This window comes from Ochotona curzoniae, unplaced genomic scaffold (genome assembly GCF_017591425.1).
Source record: "Ochotona curzoniae isolate NIBS_2020 unplaced genomic scaffold, NIBS_Ocur_1.0 scaffold_3208, whole genome shotgun sequence".
Taxonomy (NCBI): domain Eukaryota; kingdom Metazoa; phylum Chordata; class Mammalia; order Lagomorpha; family Ochotonidae; genus Ochotona; species Ochotona curzoniae.
In genome coordinates this window covers 61,120,380-61,139,734 of record NW_024467106.1, presented here as the reverse complement: position 1 = coordinate 61,139,734, position 19,355 = coordinate 61,120,380, and the positions used below count along the sequence as shown (strand labels likewise).

The 19,355-nt window shown below is 53.7% G+C and overlaps 1 protein-coding gene across 1 annotated transcript in view; it reads right to left on the bottom strand.

The window, feature by feature from the left end:
* The window catches only part of WNK2 (WNK lysine deficient protein kinase 2), a 106,444-nt gene that overhangs the window by 73,263 nt on the left and 13,826 nt on the right, over positions 1–19,355 (bottom strand). The gene's annotated exons all lie outside the window — the stretch shown is intronic.

Below are 19,355 nucleotides of genomic sequence, written 5' to 3'. Positions count from 1 at the left end.
GGTACAGCCCCTGCTCAAGACCTCAGGCAATGAAGTTTGGGGAATCCAGAGATGACCACTTGTCCACTAGTCCCAAAGGCCTGCTCCCCCTCAGGGCACCTGCTGCAGAATATACTCAACCCCAAAGCACAGGAGACACCCGGGTTTGGCTGGGGAGTACCTGTGAGAGAGGCTATGATCTAACAGCGCCAGGCAGATGGCTCAGCACAAACAATACTACGGCATGTCAAAGGCATACTCTCAGTTGCACATGACAGCCTTAACATTTGCTTTCTAAACTTATGTGACACCAGAGGTTATTCTTGCAAACAGCCTGATGCACAGACTTTTTATTATCTCTAAATTGGTCTTATTAAGCCACAGGAAGAATAATAATGAACACGCTTGCTTCCTGTGTACAACTTAGAGGAAGTGCTGAAGACACAATAGACAAGGCCCAAGCAGACAATGACACGCACCAGAGACCAGACGTAGGAACACAGAATGAAGAATTCCAAAGGATCTCATGCTCAAGGGCCAGCACGCTGACCCTGCACAGTGGGAGGACACAGCCTCACCTACCCAGCCTCCAGGACACAGCCATGGGTCAGTGGAACAGACCCCTGACCCTGAATTTAAATAGCGGCCACCACCACCACTATCATCATCTGCATTATCCTGGGGACCCCGTCTGATCCAAGAGCTCGGGCATCTTCCATCTACGTATTTCACCCAAGAGGACACCATGCCAGCAGGCACCCATGCATCCATCACCACACCAGTCCCACCTTATTAATTCTGGCAGCTCATCCAGGCCCCAGCCCTGCCTTACCCACTCTTCCAGAGGACCACCCCCAAAGAGCTGGCATGGCCCAAGGCAAGGGGACTTGACCACTTCATCTTAGAAGATGAAGCCAAGGGCTGTGGCCCAGCACTCCCCTCATGCCCACCTGCTCTGCTGACACGCTCTGAACCTGAACAGGGCTCAGCGTCACCTATGAGTCCCAGAGGAGGCAGAGCCTGTCTTCCTCAACTTGGGAGCCACAGCAATGTCAGAAATGGGATATGTGTATTTTCAGAAGACAGTAATAAACACCATGGATCACAGAGAAGCAGAATGTTGAAGAATTCCAAGAGACAGAGAGCAGGCGAACCCAGACAGACAGCAGGAGGAACAGAGATAAAGGAAACACAAGCCCAGGCCCCATACAGCAACAAGCCAGGCTCCAATACAGACACGAGATGTGGGTTGCAGGACCACACAGAGGAGTGGGCCAGGAGCTTCTTCCAGTCTTCCCACATGAGTGCAGGGGCCCAAGGAGATGGGTCATTTTCTGCTGATTTCTAAGGCACATAAGCAGAGAACTGGGTAGGAAGCAGAGCATCCCAGGACTTAAACTGGCACCCATCTGAGATGCTAATACTGCAGGCTGAGGCCTAAAAAGCAGGTTGTGAGAGAGAGAGGAGAGACTGTCATAGGCATGGGAGGCAAAGACAAAGAGAAAAAAATCTTTCATCTGCTCCCTGTATGGCTTAACAGCTGGGTCTGGGCCAGATGAAAGCCAGGAGCCCGGAACTCCATCTGGGTCTCCCACATGGGTGGCAGGGGCCCAAGTACTTAGGCCATTATCTGTTGCTTTCCCAGGCTCATTAGCAGAGAGCTCAGAAGTGGGGCAGTTGGGAATCAAACCAGTGCTCTGATGTGGGATGCCAGCATCTCAGGCAACGGCTTAACCATGGCACCACCACATCAACCCTTCAAAAAAGGGTTATTTATTCAAGAAAAGATCGGGCCAAGAACTGCGAGAAGCTCATCTCAGCATGTGAAACTGACAAAGGACTCCAATCTAGCACACACAAAGAACTCCTGTAAAGCACAGAAGATGACACAGAAATGGCCCAATGGCATATGAAAAGGTGCTCAAAGCCTCAGCCACCAGGAAGAGGCCAGTTAAAAACACACTGAAATGCTGCTGCCCAGACTACATGGGAGAGACTGACAATCACAACTGCTGGGAACTGGAAGCACCTGCCCACCACACACACACACACACACACTCACTGAGTGAGACAGGACAGCCCTAGGCAGCTCTGCAGCTGCCCTCTGTCCCCCAAACCCCCTCTGGGACCCCCACAAATGACAGACTCAGAGGTGGGTGTTCTAACAGCCACAGACAAAACAGGAACACCCCTGGCCTCAGCCCTCCAAACAGACCATGACTCAGAAATGAAAAGGAACCAAATCCTGGGGCAGGTATTTAGTGGGTAAGGATGTCATGTCTCACATCAGAGGGCCTGGCTTTGAGATTTAGCCCTTCAAGTCCCCATCTGCCGACACAGTGGGTGATGGCTCAAGTACTTGGGTCCCTGCCACCCACATGTAGGGACCTGGATTGAGTTCTAGGTCTCTGGCCCCATACCAGATGTTAGACATTTGGTGAGTGAACCAGCACAACAACTTCATCTGACAAATAAACAGAAAATTGTTTTAAAAAATAAATATATCCTGGGCCCGGCGCGGTGGCGCAAGTGGTTAAAGGTCCTCCCCTTGCACGCCCCAGGATCCCATATGGGCGCCGGTTCTAATCCCGGCAGCCCCGCTTCCCTTCCAGCTCCCTGCCTGGGGCCCGGGAAAGCAGTCGAGGACGGCCCAAAGCTTTGGGACCCTGCACCCACGTGGGAGACCCGGAAGAGGCTCCTGGCTTCGGATCGGCATAGTATCGGCCCGTTGTGCTCACTTGGGGAGTGAATCATCGGACGGAAGATCTTCCTCTCTGTCTCTCCTCTCTGTATATCCGCCTTTCCAATGAAAAAATAATAAAAATAAATCTTTAAAAATAAATAAATAAATATATCAAATAAAAAAGAACAAATTCCTGAGTCTCAAAATACCATGGGCAAATTTCAGGACCATCAAGCTGAAAGAAGCCAGACCCCGTTCTCTGAGCTTCATCCTGCTCGATCGTGGTCCTGGGACTTTCTGGTAAGCATGGCTCCAAACGCCCCATCTTCACTCTGCCTCAGAAAAGCCGAGACAGGTCCTGCCATGAGGCCAGCAGACACAAGGGCCTCTGGGGTTGGTCCAAGGGACAAAGAGAATAATATGAAACCACTGAATGCACTGAAGGAGAACAAAATGAAACAGTTAATGAACAAGCAAGTGAGATTCTCAAAGTAAAACAGAAATATGACCAACTCTGCCAGCCATTTATTCACAAGAGGTTAGAGCTGACGGCCAAAACCTCCAATGTAGGGTCATTACATTTGTCACCCATCCACAGGTGTGGAAGAGGACGAAGAGGCCCTACACACTCTCACCAGCTAAAGCAACAGGCTGTGCAGATACTAAACCAGCTTACAGAACAGTTCTTACTTGGATGAAAATCCCCAACTTCAAAAATAAAGTTCTCACCAAAGAATTAAGCTGCCTCTGCAATGCCAACATGCCATATGCGTGCCAGTTTGAGTCCTGACTGCTTCAACTCTAATTTAACTCCCTGTTAATGTGCCTGGGAAAGGCAAGAGGGGACAGCCCAAGTCCTTGGGTCCCTGCACCATGTGGGGAATGTGCAGGAGGCTCCTGATCTTGGCCAAATCCAGTATAGTACTAACTTCTCAATATGGAGGAAGGGGAAGAAAGAGGGGAGGATCCAAAGGAGGAGGGTGAAGGTGATGAAGGTAAGGAAAGAGAGGAGAAAGACGATTCAGACCAAACACCAGCGGATTCAATCCTCGGGAGCAGCTGCCATGCTCTCATTTTTCCTTTTTCGCCTCTTGGTGCTCGCCCTCCCTGTTTTGGAGTTCTCTTTTCTCTGCACCATGGCTCTCATCTCATTGTGGAGGGAACACATGGGGAAGGAGTCTCTTCCCCTTTGTGCTCCCAATTTATTTTATCCCTTCTTGTCTCGACAAAAACGGTATGAAATCAATACCACCATGCTCTGTGGGAAAAAAGAAAGCCTTCTGTTCCCTCCGCTCTGCTGGGAGCTGGAGGGTGCCAGGCCCCTGTGTGGTGCAGCATAGAATTCTACCTGGCCCCCTCCTTTCTCTGCATACTGGGCTCAGAGATCACACTGCGTCTCTATAAGGATAGTCAGCATCCAACAACGCGTACGTATCTACTGTCTCTGCTTTAAAAGAAAACAGGGATATAGAAGGTCAGCAAACGATGGAATTAAGATGCCTGGGTGGGGTAACTGGGCATTCTGAAAATACAGCTTCCCCTCAAGCAGGTATAGCTGTGATGCTTAACAAACAACCCTGCAGACTAAGATGACACTTTTAGAAAATATAACTCTTGGACCCAGAGTGGTAGCCTAGCAGCTGAAGCCCTTCCCTTGCACACACCAAGATCCCATAGGGCGCCGGTTCTAATCCTGGCACCTCTACTTCCCATCCAGCTCCCTGTTTGTGGCTTGGGAAAGCAGCCGAGGATGGCCCAAAGTCTTGAGACCCTAAACCCATGTGTTTGCTGCAATACAACTAAATGTGTATTCCCCCTTCAGAACAAAAAAAGGAAAAGAAGGCAGAACCCAACGTGTGTGACCAGTGTGGTCCCACGTGAATGGGAGATCGCCAAGTTCAGAAGTGATGCAGAACACTAAGCCACTGAGGCACGTGGTACCCATGGGGGTGGGCAAACCTGGTGGATGAGAGGCCTGGGAAGTGAGGGGAGGTTTCCACACTAGCCAAGGACAAGAGGTCACCTTTGGGCATTCATCACAGCCCAAGAATCTATTAGAGACTCCACTGTAGACAATGAGCATGTCCCAAGACCCAAGTAGATGAGAGAGCTCCTTGGAAGTCAAACACGCGTGCCACAGGTGCTCCGCAGACAGCACCCGACGCAAACAGCAAAGTAGCAGCTCCCTGAGCTGGAAGAATAAAGGAGCTGCAAGGCCGGATCAGAGCACAGAAAACGACCCAGCTCCAGACCCGGTCCTGATTTGACCCCAGGGAAACGCCAGAATCCCCAAGACCCAGAGTGAGTGTCCACAGCAGACGGCCCAGGCAGGCAACACCAGAGGTGGAGGGGGAGAACCAGGTGCCAAGGAGGAAGCCTTCCTGACAGTAGCAGGTAGCAGCTACAGTTGGTAAAGACGTGGGAGGTAAAAGCTGTTAACAATGGAGCCTCACAGGTGGGTTGAGTGGGAAGGGGGAATTTCCCTCGTATTTCATGCCAATACCCACGACTATCAAGGCAGCGTACTGCTCAACTGCTTCACCTGGAAGAGCTCAGTCAGGCATCTCCAAGGCCCGCCCATCACCCACTCCTAGAAGCTGCCACAATTCTCACGGGCAGGTTGGCAACTCCATGCTGAAGCACGCAGCCACTGGCAAACTCACGTTTGCAGGTTGAGTTCATTCACTGATAGGCTAGACATATTTGAGTCCAGTAGGCAAGGGCAGGAGAATCCATCTGAGCCCGGTGAAAAGTTCTGCACAGATCCTCAAGTTCTGACAAAAGGGACAGTCACAGGCCCAGCACCACCACATGGGCCACCCAGCCCACCAAACCCAGGAGAATGGAGCCACTGAGTCACCACGTTCCCAACATAGTATGAGTGGTCCCAGCCCTAGATGGCAAAAGATCAAACATTCTGGGACTACACTGGCTAAAGGGCCCCAGGGATGAGGCCTGGCTGTCCTGCAAACACCACAGCCATAAGGCCACAGTGGGAGACACCCAGTGGTGCCCGGTGAGAGAATCTAAGCCCCTGCACACCCTGTGGTCACAGCTCTGCTGGAACAGCCCCAGTGAGCACAGCAGCCAGGCTTGCTGCTTGCAGGATGCCACAATGCCTGAGGTCCAGACACTAATGAGAGCTGCTTGGTGCCCTGAGACCCGTCGGGTGCCAAGCGCAATCCCTGCACAGGGCAAGGCAGCAGCATCAGCTGACCAGCCAGTGCTACATGGCTGCAAATTAAAACAAAACTGATTCAGGAGGTCTGGCTGGGACAAAGGGTCCCAGGCCTCTGGTGAGTTCCTTGTCCTCAAAGACTCACCTTCCTTCTGCTACTTTAGTGTTCACATCAAGAAGTCCCAACTCCGTGAGAGCATCCCACACTATAAGACGGTAGCATGAGTCCTTGACCACACAAATGCACTCTCTCGGTCCTCCTCAGCTCCCAGGCATGTCCCAAGGGCCCCAGGCATTCTAGAGGATGGGGGGGGGGGGTGTCTCTGCAAGCCCAGAGTACAGAGAACCTGAATGGGGTGCACGCCAGCTGGGGACACAGTGCTCCTAGTGGCCCTCTCACTCGAGACAGAAGTGGGTATAGCGTCTGAGTCCAGGGAGTGTGTCAGAGACATCAAATCGCTTCATCCCCCACCTCCACTCAGCCTCTGTAGGGGGAAGCCATGACAGAAGAGAGCAAGTAAACACGTGGTGCCATAAAGCGGGGTCCAGCATGAGTGGGCTGCATTAGCCGGGCTACCTCCTGTCCCTGAGAAGCAGTGGCTGTAAGCAGCTGCCCACCCATCAGGGTGTGGACAGAGCCTGGGTTCCCAGAGGAGAAGATCCAGACAGGCAAGAGTTCAGACCACGTATCATGGGTGTCATGGCAGGGCCCAGGACAGGAAGCAGGTACTGAATCGTCTGTGGCTTCGGTGGAGTCATCCATCACCTCCTTTCTCAGGAGCAGCTGTCCACACCCAGCACCTGCTGCTGGTCAGCACAGGGAGGACCCACAAAGCTGAGCAACCTGTTCCCTGTGATAGTCGCTGCAACATCACACCATGGTCCCACTTCACCTCAGCCATACACCACATGGCAGCACATATAAAAACAGGCACCACCACCACCAAAGTGAGGACATTCCTGCCCTTAATGAACACAAGTGGCTGGTGCTAGACCTGGCCCTGACCTCTGACTTCTGAGAAAGAGGTCTGCCCCATCACAGATGGAACGGGACAGATAAGCAGGCAGCCAGGTGCTGCCTTGTTCTGCCACCTCTGTCAAAAGCTCCAGGAGGTTTTCAATTCTGGGCAGTCAGATCCAGAATATGCCTTTGTGAACAGTCCCATTCTCTTCAAAAGAGGAGGGATGAGGAAAGGCGCCTAGCAACCCAAGGCTTCACTCTCTCCAAGCCTGCAGTACCAGGCCCTACCCACAGCGAGCTCCCAGCAGCCACACTCAGAAAGAACAGTGGTCAGTGGAAGCCACCAGGCCATGTTGGGCATGCATGGTCCAAAATGACTCTGATTCCAGCATTTTGCAAATGCTGACTCCATGCTCTGGAAGGCTTCTCACAAGCCCAGTCACCCTCAAGTGACCTCTCCTCTGTGGGTGGTTTCACAAGAACACACACATCTGCCTCCACCCCGCTACCTCCCCCTCATCCCCGTCCAGAATCTGGCACAGACCAGCTGCCATGATGTGGCTTTGCCTGGACGTCATTCTGGACTCCCCCAGGTGGGCGTGCTGGAATCCAGCTCTCTGTGCCACCTCCTACACCAGCAGACTCCGGGGCCATGGGTTTTACTTCTGGACCAAGGGACTGCTACAGCTGAGAATTCACAAACAGCTTGCCCCTCGCTGAGTAGGACGGCGCAGTCATCAGCATGGGAGACAGTGGGCGCCTGAGCACCTCTGGTTTACGTTGGCTCTGAGAACACTCTCTCTTGATCAGCAAGTGGCAGAGGAAATTCGTGGGCCACAGAAGAGCTCGCCACACTCTGCCAGCCCCAGTGAGCCCTGGAGCCTTCATCCTTGACTGGCTTCCCTATGGGGACCTTCTCAGCATCCCTGGGCAGGGTTCTGCAGAGGACCCCATTCCCACACCTCACTGGGGCCTCATCCAGCCCACAAGAACACCTATCAGGAAGCCCAGCCCTGGAAACAGCAGAGTGAGCAGGTGGAAACCAGGCCACCAACTCTAAGTGTGCACAAGGCTGAGGGCAGGAAGAGGAACCAGGCAGACACAGGCCAGAGCCCACACATGCCTGTCCTCCTACAGCTCTGAGCCTTGGACAGGCAGGACTGATGGCTCTGTCACCTGCCTCGGCAACAGGCAGGAGCAGCACGGTGATCTGACGGCTGGCACAAGGCGTTTCAAAGGGACCCCCAAGCCTACCCCTTTCCCAACATCTGACCCAGGGCCTCAGACCCCATGCAGACCACACCAGAAGGCCCTCTCTCTCCAGAGAGTGCCCAGCACTACTCAAATGCAAGACCGCAGCCCAGGACTCCCACCAAGGATCTCTGGCCTGGATCATGCGGTTCTCAATCAAACCTTTTGGGGACCCCAAGTGTTCCACCCCCCACAAACACACACAAACCAAGAAAGGCTGCAATGACTCACAGACCACTGAGAAGCACTTTGGCTCAGATGCCTCGCCTTAGCACCTCCTCACTGCTGTCCTGCCCTTGGCAAACAGGCCCAACAGACAAAACCTGAGGGGTTTTTATGATTGAGGAGGCTAAGGACAGAACGCAGACTGGGAAAGGAAAGGTGCAGCCCCAACTCCAATTCCACAAGAGGTGTGGGAGGAGGTCAGGGCAGCCCAAGCAGAGACACCCTCCAGTGAGGGACCCTACTGCAAGCCACTCGTTCCTGGCCTCAGTTTGGGGAGTAGAAGAACACTGTGCAGGCAGGTGGGAGCAGGCTGCAACAAGGAGGGGCTCGAACTTTTGGGCTACAGCTAGCCCCGGAAGGAAAGTGACAAGCAGACACCGTCCAGTGACATGCCAGGAGCCCCTGAGGTGGCGTCATCCAGCAGGACTTTCTGCAAACGAAGCCACTGCCCATTTACATTACCCAAGGCCTCAGAGCAGAGATTCCTGTCCTAACGGGGCCAAGAGATGCTTTTTTGGGTTCTGCCCATCATTTACCCAGAGAAACCTGGGCAGGGTCTGTGTGAGAGAAGCTGAGAGAACTGAGAGAAGCTGGGGGCAGGGTCTGTGTGCTACGTGCACCTATGAGGGGCGCCAACACCAGTGAGACATCACTCCCACTCAGCACAGCGGTCTCAGCCACAATACAGGAGCCTGGGGGCAGGAAACGCTCAGGAGAGTCGGGTACAGAACACATTCCTAACAGAAGTTTCCAAATTTACAGGGTTGGCCCAGAACGCAGGGAGGGTGGGAGGACACAAAGGAGTAGCCTCCTCCTCTTTCACTCTGTGGGGCACACCCACACTGACGGCACCTTCCTGGCCATCTGCACGGAAGGGGTCTTCCTTAACAGGGACACTTGGACCCACACTAAGTCCCTGACCGACGGCAAGTTCCTCTGCAGCAGAAACGGAAGAGTCCCCCCTACGACCCGTATGCACACCTTTCAGAGACAGGTGGCTCCACTGTACTCAGACTGGCAGGTGCCTGTGGCCAATGAAGTGGCAGGAGGAACAACGAGCGCCCAGAATTCCCTAGGACTGCTACAGGCTCTCCAGATGGAGGGCCAGCCCACCCCTGACATGCTAACATGTGAAGACTGGGGGTGTTGGTATAACACAGGACATTGACACTGCAGGGAAATGCCCGAGAGAAAAGCCCATCTTGTTGGAAGCCACCCATCCCAGGGCACCTGCCCATAGGTGGCAGTAGGAGTAGTGCTTGCCTGGCATCCTCTGGGGACATCCAGGCACCTGGCCACAGGCCTTGGACATGGCCTGCTCTCACATCCTGAGCACTGGCTCCTGACGTTCAGGCGCCCAGGCACCCAAGCACCCAACTGTTGTCCCCCAGTGGTAGGTGGGTGAGGGAAACCCAGGTAAGGGGTCAGCAGGCAGAGATGGGAAATCAGATCAGGACAAGACACCAGCCAAGGCTGGGGCAGTAAATCGGCCCCAACCCACTCTGCCAGCACAGAAACCTGCCCACACTGGTAGCAGACACCACACGTGGCCAGCCCCAGTGAAGGACACCACTGCCGTCCTCATGACCTCTTCACAGAGAAGTAGCCAGCCCAGCCCTCAGGCTCAGAGCAGCGGAGGCCATGAAAAACACCTCCCATGGGAACTTCCCACACTGTAGACGCCCTGTTTGGAGGACACACCCAGCTCCTCCCCAAGCGGACACCAAGGTGGCCAGGGCCAGAGGCCAGGCAGCCGCCCCCTGCCCCTGGCTCACATCACATCTCTGGTTTCAAGAAAGGACTGGCCATTTCACTGCAGGGACACCTAAAGATAGATTTGGAGAGCATCATGGGCACGGGTCAGTGAGATTAACAGTTCAGCTACCAAGGACAGCTCCTGAGGGGGAGGGCAGGCAGAGCAGCCAGAGCAGCCAGAGCCAAGGCCTCTAGGATTCTTAGGGCTGCAGAGGTCCTCGGCCTCCTGGGACTGGCCATCCAGCCCCCACCCAGGGGCACTGTGTACAGAGTGTGGCTGCCTGCTGAAGATTACAGCCCTTCCCCCACAAGGCAGACCTCTCCCCCTACATATCCCCAACATGGGAAAAATGTCCAACTGCAGGCTCCTGGCCCTCACAAGGGGTAGGGTGTGAAGCCCGCTGCTGCACAAGGATCAGATTCTAAATTCAGCCTCTAAGCCACTCCTGATTAAAGACAGCTTGGGTCCTAACTGACCCTTCCCCGGGGTCCTGAACCAAGAGCATCTCGGAGGCCAAGCTGTAGGTGCCAGAGGTTGGCACATGGCCTCAAGATAAGGGTATCCCCTGGACAGACCCTGAAGCATAGATAAATGTCTGTGGTGTCCCCAAGTCAGGCACTGTGCTAGATTCTGGGGAAGTGGAGGGAGGTGGGGTCACTGACCAGGACTGTTCCAGCAGCATGTGGAGCAGGATCATGCAAGGCCAAAGCAACTTAGGGGTTAGAAGCCCATGCCATCCACATCTGCTCCCCAATCTGTTGGCTGACTCCCTCAGCACCTCCTTTCCTGGAGCTGGCAGCAAGAGCCCTGGGAGCCACAAGCAAGACAAGCAGGTGCACAGCACACACACCAGCTCCACCCACCTCACCTCACCTCAAAATCCTACTAGGGTTCTGCCTCGCCCGGGCAGCAGGGACCTCCACATTCCAGCACTGCCTCTCCCTCCCCAGCTCTGTGGCTCAAAGCTGCCGGCAATGCCTATGGCCAATGAGCGCAGGCAGCAAGGCAGTCCAGCCTGAGATGTATTTGAAGTGTACGCGCATATTTTGGGGAGGAAAGGAATATTTAGGATCTTATTCACAATTTACATAGATAATATTTGGAATACATAATAAAACTAGTTCCATTGTTATTACACTTTTGACATGGCACCCATGGGTGGTTCACCTTGCTTGGAGCAGGCTCACAGGCGTGGGAAGCCCGGGCTGGGAGCCACAATGAATGTACCGACACCAGCAGGGTGGTCAGTACAGAACAGAGCTGTGGCTGCTCAGGCCCAGCTGGACTACGACCTGCTCTGGCTCCCTCTGCCGCCTACAGGCACAGGCAAACCCCCAGAAAATGACAAAATCGTTCAAAGCCTCAAATACCTCCATAATTTTTAAACACTGAAAAGAAAATTTACCAGACTAAGAGACAAAACCAAATGTCCAAAGAAAACAAGGAGGAAGAAAATACATGACTAAAATAAAAACCTTCAAGTTTTCTATCCCGCATAAGTTTTAAAATTACCATGATCAAGAAAACAGATACCAAGATGAATAACTGCAAGAATTAAAATCTGTGGGCCCGGCCGATGGCGCAGTGGTTAAGGTCCTCGCCTTGCACGCCCAGGATTCCATATGGGCGCCGGTTCTATCCCGGCAGCCCCGCTTCCCATCCAGCTCCCTGCCTGTGGCCCGGGAAAGCAGTCGAGGACGGCCCAAGGCTTTGGGACCCTGCACCCGCGTGGGAGACCCGGAAGAGGCTCCTGGCTTCGGATTGGCATAGCATTGGCCGTTGCGCTCACTTGGGGAGTGAATCATCGGACAGAAGATCTTCCTCTCTGTCTCTCCTCTCTGTATATCCGCCTTTCCAATAAAAATAAAAATAAATCTTTAAAAAAAAAAAAAGAATTAAACCTGTGAAATAAGAATCAATTAAAAATTAGAAGTAAAAAGATAAAACTCTGAACACAAAACAGGCTGAGTTTCCCTGCTTGGGGCCTGAAGTGATTCTGATTTCAAACTTTTCACACTTGGGAATCTTTACATCCAGGCAATGAATACCCCAGGTGATGGGATGTTGCTCTAAACATGAAATTCAGCCTCTGCTGTTCTTTCTTTCCAAGTTTGAATTCCACAAGTTTTAAAATCTGAGGTACTCGGGCGTGATTTTATTTTTATATAGTCTGCTTGAAGTACGCAGTTATTCTTGAATTTGTATCTTTTGTTTTTTTTTTAAGATTTATTTATTTATTGGAAAGGCAGATATACACAGAGGAGGAGAGACAGAGAGGAAGATCGTCCGTCCGATGATTCACTCCCCAAGTGAGTGCAACGGCTAATGCTATGCCGGTCCGAAGCCAGGATCCAGGAACTTCTTCCGGGTCTCCCACATGGGTGCAGGGTCCCAAGGCCTTGGGCCGTCCTTGACTGCTCTCCCAGGCCACAAGCAGGGAGCTGGATGGGAAGCAGGGCTGCCGGGATTAGAACCAGCTCCCATATGGGATCCTGGCGCGTTCAAGGTGAGGACCTTAGCCACTAGGCCAAACTGCCGGGCCTGTGGGTATCTTACTACAGCTTTGGAAAACCATGGCTTTTGTTTAAGACTCTCTAAGAAGCAACAAAGAGATTGAGTTGCTCTCAGGACAAACTGCACAAAAGAGCTATGGAATGACACCTTCAAAGTTCTAGGGGAAAACCTGCCCTACCTCTTTATTTACTTGAAAGTTGTGGTGGGAGGGGAGGGAGAGAGGAAGAGATCTTCACTCCCCAGATGGAGCCAGGCTGAAGCCAGGAGCTTCTTCCAGGTCTCCCATGTAGGTGGCAGGGACCAAACATTCAGCTGATCTGCTTTCTCGGATCATTAGCAGGGAGTTGGACAGGAAGTGAAGCAGCCAGGACATGAGCCAGGGCCCACAGGCATGTCGGCATCTCGGACAGCGGCTTTACCTCTGTGTCATCACACCGGTCTCTGTCCTGCCCTACAATTCTATAGCCAGCAAAAACATTCTTGAATCAAGAAAGAAGATTTGGGGGTTTGACACAATAGCCTAGAAGCTAAATCCTTGCCTTGCATCCATATGGGTGCTGGTTCATGTTCCAGCTGCTCCACTTCCTATCCAGCTCCCTGCTTGTGCCCTGGGAGAGCAGTGGAGGATGGCCCAAAGCCCTGGGACTCTGCACCCAAGTGGGAGACCTGGAAGAAGCTCCAGGCTCCTGGCTTTGGATTGGCTTCGTTCCAGTTGTTGCAGCTACCTAGGGAGCGAACAAGCCGTGTGACAACAAAGATCTTTGTCTCCGTCTCTTTCTCTCTGTAGAATTGATTTTCCAATAAAAATAAATTTGGGCCTGGTGTGATAGCCTAGCAGCTAAAGTCCTCTCCTCACATGTGCCAGGATCCCACAGGAGCGCTGGTTCTGATCCCGGCAGCCCTGCTTCCCATCCAGCTACTTGCTTGTGGCCTGGGAAAGCAGTGGACGATGGTCCAAGGCCTTGGGACCCTGCACCCGCGCAGGAGACCAGGAAGGGGCTCTGGCTCCTGGCTTTGGACTGACTCAGCTCCAGCCAGTGTGGCTGCTTGGGGAGTGAATATTGGATGGAAGACCTTCCTCTCTGTCTCACCTCTTATCTGTATATCTGACTGTCCAATAAATAAAATAAAATGAAATTTTAAAAAGATTTTTTCAGACAGAAGTCCTCACTGCCAAACAGCTACTAAATTAGAAATACAAAGGTAAAAGTTCAGATAAAGGGGAAGATGGTCTCAGATGGAATTGCAGGAAAGAACAGAAAGCAATAAAATGGATCTCAATTAACACTGACTGTACAAGTGGCCAACAGTAAGAGCAATGTCATAGGGGATTAAGGTGAATGGGCAGCGTTTTGCATAACAGTGTCACAAAAGCAGGGGAGTAAGCAGAACTGAACCCTGAGGGGCTGTGTCACCCATGACGTCATTCAGTACTAACGCATTTCAAACTCAAGGTCATTTGATCACAATCTACAGACAATTTACAGACGAATGCATAACAAAACTTCTGAGTGCACACCATAGGCTCAAAGATCCAAGAATGGCTCCTTTAATTGCATCTGAGAACACACGCAGATAAGCAATTATGTGATAAAATAAGGACCAGAAGTGAGAAACAGGCAGTGAAGTGGAAGCAGCAGAGCCACCTCAGTGACCCTCTTGGCGTCCCCAGGGTGTGCCCCCTGTAAGCACACAACCACCAACTTGCTGCTGCAACCAACTCTGGGGAGGAGGAACCCAGTCCACCTCCCCAAGAGTGGGAGAGAATCCCAAATCCAACACTGCTGCGCTCACAGGCACCCTGGACCAGAAGGGGGCTGGCACAGTGGGTGGTGAGGCCGTCTTCCTCCTCAAGCCCACTTAGAGAAGCTGGCTCTAATGCCCTGGGACCTTCCCCACCTCCACTTACAACACTTTACGTCCACAAGTGGGAACCACTCCAAGGCCCAAGAGTAAAACTCTGGGATCTAAACATCCCACCAACACAGGGTCAGGATTAGTGAAGGAACGGATGGATGAGCCAGTGAGTAAGCCATCCAGGAAGGAGGACTGATGAGGGAATAAGTGAATGGGTGTGAATGAACACATGAACCAATGTGAATAAATGACTGAATATATGAATGAGGTTATGATGTGTGAATGAGAAAAAGGAAATGAGTGATAATGAATGAACAAACAAGTAAATGAATGCATAACAGCATGAGTGAATGAGTCAATGAAAGCACTAGCGGAGGAACAAGTAAATGGATGCATATGAGAGAGTGGGTGAAGGAGTGAGGAGAGGGCTAACACAGCAAGAGGAGGGTGAAGGCTGGGATGCCCAGAGTCTGCAAGGTCCAGGCAGTCCAGTCACAGGCCCCTCACGGGGGACTCCAGTGAGCAGCAGGTGGACCTCCTTGAGTACCAGCCACTGCACATGGGGCTGCTGTCCCTCCCCAGCACCCCACCTGACAAGCTTGTCACTGCCCACAAGTCATACACTCCACATGCCACACACACCTCACACCCAATGTCACACATCATCCATCACCCATCACATCATGGCCACTCTGGCTGGAGGCCCCTTTTCAGGGTAGGCGGTCATGCCACTCCACCAGAGAATCCCAATCCAAGGTCATGTTGCTTAGGTCACCCCAAGAGCTAGGACACCAAGAGCTCTGCAACTTCAGTACTTTGGGCCATGGAAACTGGAGCCCAGGGTAGTGTGGAAGGGACAAAGCCAGGAGGACCCCAGAGGATCCTAATCAAGGTGTCCAAGGCTTAGGGACGAGGTTCTATAGAAACCCACGGGGGAGCTCAAACAGCCCTCCTGTCCTGAAGGTGTGCAAGCATGGGGGTCTTCAGCAGGCCACTGGAGCACAGGGCGCAAAGGCACGGAAAACAGCTGTCCTCGGCCCAAACCAGCCCACCTTCCACGGTCAGGCAGACACCACTGGAGCCAAGCGCCATGTGAGCCCTACATTTGGAGTGGGGGACAGAATAGGCCCAAGGTTTGCATCCTCACACTGGGCTGGCCCCGGAAATTTTTCCCTGGAAAATACTGGGAAGGAAAAAGGTTCTTCCGGAATGTTTTACTAAGCAAGGGTCTTGAGGTCCAGGATTTCATGGCCCAGCAGCAGCATCCTAGGTCAGGGCATCAAGGCTAACACCATAGGTCAAGGCACCCTGACTGAGAAGGGCTTATTAAACCATGCTTGTATGCGTGCCTGAGACATTGCACGTACACACACACATGCATATACACACGCACACAGGACACTTCATTTCCCACATCTCTTCTGTGTTACTCATAAGCAAGAAAACCAGACCTCGGGCCTGGTGGAGAACTAGGGTCCTGGGGCAAACCCACAAACACGAGCATGACCACACGGAGCTGCTTCCTTCCCACAACTTCCTAAACTCTCCGCAATCCCCTCAACTTCCTAAAACTGACAGCAGTCAGAGACCAGCAGAAGGCAGAGGGGAGGGGTGGGGGTGGGGCACCCGCGCTGCCGCATTCCACCCGTGACCCAGGCAGAAGCACCGCGGTGAGCGAGGCCATTTCTATTTCCCGAGTGAGGTTACCATGGCGTTTAATTTCCTCAAGTGCTCCCTTTGGCATGTGCTCTATAAATGGAGTTGGGGTTTGCACCAGAAACGATCCAGTATCACTCACACACTGCCAACACAGCTCCCTGAGCTTGCATGCTGAGTGGGACAGAACAGCCCCTCCCCAGGAGAAGAGGACACAACCAAGGAAGCCCCTCGCTATCTGGGGCAGGTCACAGCAGGGGGTGCTCTCAAAGTCCAGGTGCAAGATAAAAAGCAAGGACATCCGAATGAATGGAGGAGGGATGAGGGAAAAGGAGGTGTGAAGGTTGTCAGGTCTCCTCCACTTGCTGGTCTTTTGAGATTTCCTGTAGAAACTACTGAATAAAGCAGGCTTCTGGGTTTCGCTTAGCTTCCCGCAGGCCTGACCCTGCCTCTGATTTAGACCCCAGTGCCTAACCTCTGGGAGTGGCCCTGGCTCTCTCGGAAGCCTGGCATAGGATGGGTCCCACCAGAGACCCATGACCTCCTGTAAGCCAGACACAGGAGACACACATGGCTGAGGGTCCCTACCTGTCCAAGGGCACTGGAGCCCAGCACTGTTTCCTGGGACGACCCACCTACCCGTACCAGCTACATGGTCAGCACCCTCATGGTGCTGTCCCTGGAAGCCCACTCCCAAACCCCCAGTGTGCTGGGGCCAAGGCAGTGTTGTACACCTCCAGAGCCTCCTGGGATCCCTGACAAACAACAGAGTTGAGGCAGCACATGCAGACACCTAATCTGGGTCCCTGTTGCCCCCCCAATCTGTCTCCAGCCCTGTCGCCACTGTCAGGCACCTTGAGAAAGGCAGCTGCAAGCCTCAGAGAAATGGCCTCCCACAAAGAAGGGAAATGAACCCCATGTTCACCGTGCTCCTAGCGGGAGGCGGGGAGGAAGGTGGTCCTTGAAGGGCAGGAAGTCATCAGAGAATCCCTGGACCCCAGAAGCTCCTGCAAGCACTGCCCCTGGACGGCCTCCGTTCCTCCATTTTCTCACCTATACAAAGGACACCATCACGGCCAGAGCCAGGCAGGGCGCCTGGCTGCAGCCCTGCTCCGTGACACTTGCCCTGAACCATCCCTGTTGAATGGCTGCCTAGGCCCTGGCTAGCACCCAGGCACACTCTGCACTCCCAGCTCCACAGCCCTGGTTCTCCTCCTGTCACCCAGACCTTGCCACTGCTAGAATGTACCTGGGGACCAGAACCTATGGCCCCAACAGCACCGAACCAGCGGTGCCCCTCCACCAAGCTGCTCAGACTAAGGGCTGTCTCCAAGGCTGCCCTCAGCTCTATGTCACTCAGAGAGTAAAAGTCAACACCAAAGATAAAGCAAAATCCCTCAGCAGTGCCAAAAATACCTCCCCACGGGATGAGCCTGAGCAGCCGCCAGCTTCCACAGCGCACTCGTTGCCATGGAGACCGGGCTCCAGACAGGGCCGCAGGAGAGCCAGGGACAGAGAGGGGGGACAAAGGGGACAGAGGAGGAAGTGAGTGGGCTGGTAGCAGCAATGGTAGTGGTGGTGGGGGGATGTTTCCCAGACTGTAGGTACCTGGATCCACTTGCCAGTCATCAAGGCTATCTCCCTCCAGACCTGGGGTTCAGCCAGCAGTCCCTTCCCCCACCCCAGGGTAACACCGGCCTTTCATCACACCTAGATGAGTGCAGTGGCTATCTGCTCTTGCAGCCCTGGGAAGTGGGGAGGTCAGGCCATGCTCCCTGAGCTCCCAGGCACTGGTCACTACGGAAAGCAACTTACAGAAAAGAGCCGAGGGGAACTGGGGGAGGAGGGGCCAGAAGGAAGGCCCGTTTCAGCAGGAGGAAGCAGGACCCCACCCCCACCAGATGTCCAAGGGCTCCTAGCAGTGCCTGCCAAGCCCTAGCCTGGCACTGTCCATGCCTGGCTGAGGTTAACCTCTCAGCCTAGGACCACCCAGTGGGGACAGGGTCAGCCAGGCCTCCCAGGCATACAGCCAGTCCTGGGGTCCCAGGCACTTACTTGTAGCACGCACCCCTCTGGTGCCCTGGGCATCTGTGTATATCTGTCTGTGTCTCTCTGACCACCTGGGCCCCCACATAGCACTGATTTGCTGCCACACTCATACAGGGGCAGAGAGCAAGGCCAGTCACTGTCAGGGAGCAAGAGCGGTGGCCACACGAGGCCCCCAGGGAGCATAGCACCCGCCCCAGGAGAGCCGGGAGCCTCCTCCTGTGCAACCTGTCCCAGCTTCCTCTGGCTCCTGCGACAGTGTGCCAGGGCTGCCTGGCTGCCCCAAGCCTTGGAAGAACACTCCAGCCTGCAGCCAGGCCAGTTCTGTCCCAAGAGCCCAGATGCTCCACTCGGGTCGCAGGGACCTGAGTGAGCTGATGTACTTTTCCTTCTGTGTCAGGTGCCCATACTATGTTTCCACAGCAGAGAGGTAAGCACAAGATGAAGGGGGGGTCCCCTCATCTCTGCCACCCCTGCCACCTTAAACACAGCTGTCAGGCCCACGTCCCTCACCTATTGTTCTCATATACTCTCCCCCAAGAGCCTTAAATGGCTCCGGAGTACCCAGAGGTCAGGAAGGCAGCTAAACCAGGCCCCTCACATGTAGCATCGCCACATCTTTACCACCTCTCCGGCGCTCAGCAGAAGCAGCTCGCCAGTCACCCAGCTATGACACTGCTTGCCATGAATGATTCCAGACACCCCACCCCACGCTGAGGAAAGCTCTTCCAGGGAGCCCTCCAAGCATTCCTCCCATACGGAGCCACTCTCACCCCACTGGGTTCTGTGGCCAGGCAGTAGAGAACGGCAGCCAGGCAGCTTGGATACAGCCTCCCCCAGCTAAAGTCCTAGAATGCTGCATGCTGGGACAGCAGTACTGGAGGTCGGAGCATGCCATTGGCCTCACTGTCAAACCCGGGGCAATAGGGCCCTAGGCTCTAGGGGGTGATGGGAAAGCTATCCAGTCCTCTGGCTCCCACTCATCTTGCGGGCAGTTCCTCTGAGTCTTATGATCCTCCCTCCTACACAACACTGGCCATACAACATTCACGCCAATCTCTTATCTCACGTCCATAGTTCAGTGCCACTACTCTGCCTTCCCACCTGTGTGGTGCCTGCACCCCACAGGCCAGAGCTGTTTTATTTTGAACGAAGCAAGGAAAGCTCCAGCCAGCCGCCCCTTCTGCTGGGGCTACTCCCCTCAGTCCCTACTCTACCATAGCTGCCCTCATTGCCTCCTGATACAAGA